Here is a 2,943-nt window from a genome sequence, read left to right on the forward strand (position 1 = left end):
TGCTGCAAAGGTCATGGCCGGGAATTTGCTTGAATAGGTAGCCAATTTGTGTCTCAAGTTTTTTGATGGCAGTATCCTGATTCTGCATATTGGACCACACTTCCTCTTGGAACATTTTACTATCCTGGACTTCTTTGCATATTCGTTCAAGTAGGGTCTCAATCCTTGAGAGTCTATCTTCGAATGATGGTGAGTTGGAGTTGGAGGGGTGAGAATAGCCATTTTGGTTTTGATATGAATGTTGAGAGGTGTTGTTAGGTGGGTGCTGATATGATCTCTGTGTGGAATGTTGGTGAGCTGCATTGTTGTTAGGGTTGTGGCGTCTCTGATCTTGGCCTTGATCTTGTTGATTTCTGGTGCACAATACCAAGGTCCAAACATAACTTCACAACTTCGCACAACTAACCAGCAAGTGCACTGGGTCGTCCAAGTAATAAAACCTTACGTGAGTAAGGGTCGATCCCACGGAGATTGTTGGTATGAAGCAAGCTATGGTCATCTTGTTAATCTCAGTCAGGCGGATATCAAATGGTTATGGAGTTTTCGAATAATAATAATAAATAAACAGAAAATAAAGATAGAAATACTTATGTAATTCATTGGTGAGAATTTCAGATAGGCGTATAGAGATGCTTTTGTTCCTCTGAATCTCTGCTTTCCCGCTGTCTTCATCCAATCAGTCTTACTCCTCTCCATGGCAAGCTTTCTGTAAGGGCATCACCGTTGTCAATGGTTACATCCCATCCTCTTGTGAAAAAGGTCCAAATGCTCTGTCACAGCACGGCTAATCATCTGAGGTTCTTGATCATACTGGAATAGGATTCACCCTCCTTTTGCGTCTGTCACTACGCCCAGCACTCGCAAGTTTGAAGTTCGTCACAGTCATTCAATCCTTGAATCCTACTCGGAATACCACAGACAAGGTTTAGACTTTCCGGACTCTCATGAATGCCGCCATCAATCTAGCTTATACCACGAAGATTCTTATTAAGAGATCCAAGAAATATTCATTCAATCTAAGGTGGAACGGAAGTGGTTGTCAGGCACGCGTTTGTGGGGAAATGATGATGATTGTCACGTTAATCACATTTATGTTAGAGTACGAATAAATATCTTAGAAGCGAAATAACTTGAATTGAATAAAAAACAATAGTACTTTGCATTAATTCATGAGGAACAGCAGAGCTCCACACCTTAATCTATGGAGTGTAGAAACTCTACCGTTGAAAATACATAAGTGATGAAAGTTCAGGCATGGCCGAGAGGCCAGCCCCCAAACGTGATCAATATAATTCAAAGATGAACTAAAAATCATAAGATGTCTAAAAGACTAGTAAAAAGTTCTATTTATACTAAACTAGTTACTAGGGTTTACAGAAGTAAGTAATTGATGCATAAATCCACTTTCGGGGCCCACTTGGTGTGTGCTTGGGCTGAGATTGAAGTTTACACGTGCAGAGGCTTCTTCTGGAGTTGAACGCCTAGTTGTAACGTGTTTTTGGCGTTCAACTCTGGTTCGTGACGTGTTTCTGGCGTTTAACTCCAGACTGCAGCGCAGAACTGGAGTTCAACGCCCTTTTGCGTCGTCTAAACGCGGCCAAAGTATGAACTATTATATATTGCTGGAAAGCCCTGGATATCTACTTTCCAACGCAATTGGAAGCGCGCCATTTTGAGTTCTGTAGCTCCAGAAAATCCACTTTGAGTGCAGGGAGGTCAGAATCCAACAGCATCAGCAGTCCTTCTTCAACCTCTGAATATGATTTTTGCTCAAGTCCCTCAATTTCAGCCAGAAAATAGCTGAAATCATAGAAAAACACACAAACTCATAGTAAAGTCCAGAAATGTGAATTTAACATAAAAACTAATAAAAACATCCCATTATTCACAAGATTCCTCTCAGAAGTGTACATGAACTGGTTATTGGCAACCATGTCAATGAGTTCTTGAGCTTCTGCAGGAATTTTCTTAAGGTGAATGGATCCACCTGCAGAAGTATCCAATGACATCTTTGATAACTCAGACAAACCATCATAGAATATATCCAGGATGGTCCATTCTGAAAGCATGTCAGAGGGACACTTTTTGGTCAACTGTTTGTATCTTTCCCAAGCTTCATAGAGGGATTCACCATCTTTTTGTTTGAAGGTTTGAACATCCACTCTAAGCTTGCTCAGCTTTTGAGGAGGAAAGAACTTGGCTAAGAAAGTCGTGACCAGCTTATCCCAAGAGTTCAGGCTATCTTTAGGTTGAGAGTCCAATCATATTCTAGCTCTGTCTCTTACAGCAAATGGGAAAAGCATGAGCCTGTAGACTTCAGGATCTACTCCATTAGTCTTAACAGTATCACATATCTACAAGAATTTAGTTAAGAACTGAAAAGGATCTTCAGATGGAAGTCCATGAAACTTGCAGTTTTGTTGCATTAGAGAAACTAGCTGAGGTTTCAGCTCAAAGTTGTTTGCTCCAATGGTAGGGATGGAGATGCTTCTTCCATGTAAATTGAAATTAGGTGCAGTAAAGTCACCAAGCATTCTCCTTGCATTATTATTATTTTCGGCTGCCATCTCCTCTTCTTGTTCGAAAATTCCTGACAGGTGCTTGCTGGATAGTTGTAATTTAGCTTCTCTTAATTTTCTCTTCAGAGTCCTTTCAGGTTCTGGATCTGCCTCAACAAGAATATTCTTGTCCTTGCTCCTGCTCATATGACAAAGAAGAGGGCACAGAAAAATAATAATAATAGGGATCCTTTTTACCACAGGTATAGAGGTTCCCCTGTGTGAGTAGAAGAAAAGAAGGAGATGAGAGAGAAAGAGAATTTTCGAAAATAATTTTTGAAAAAGAGTTAGTGATTTTCGAAAATTGTTTTTGAAAAAGGTTAGTAATTTTCGAAAATGAAAATTAAGAATTAAAATAATTAATTAATTAAAAAGAAATTTTGAA

The 2,943-nt window shown here is 39.6% G+C and overlaps 1 non-coding gene across 1 annotated transcript; it reads left to right on the forward strand.

Moving 5' to 3' along the window:
• Positions 1-2,063: 2,063 nt before the first annotated feature.
• LOC148568358 (small nucleolar RNA R71) lies at positions 2,064-2,171 on the forward strand. Its single transcript, XR_015882102.1, has one exon. It is a non-coding gene; the product is annotated as a small nucleolar RNA R71 (small nucleolar RNA).
• Positions 2,172-2,943: the final 772 nt, after the last annotated feature.

This window comes from Arachis ipaensis, chromosome B4 (assembly GCF_059453495.1).
Source record: "Arachis ipaensis isolate K30076 ecotype BB chromosome B4, ASM5945349v1, whole genome shotgun sequence".
Classification (NCBI taxonomy): domain Eukaryota; kingdom Viridiplantae; phylum Streptophyta; class Magnoliopsida; order Fabales; family Fabaceae; genus Arachis; species Arachis ipaensis.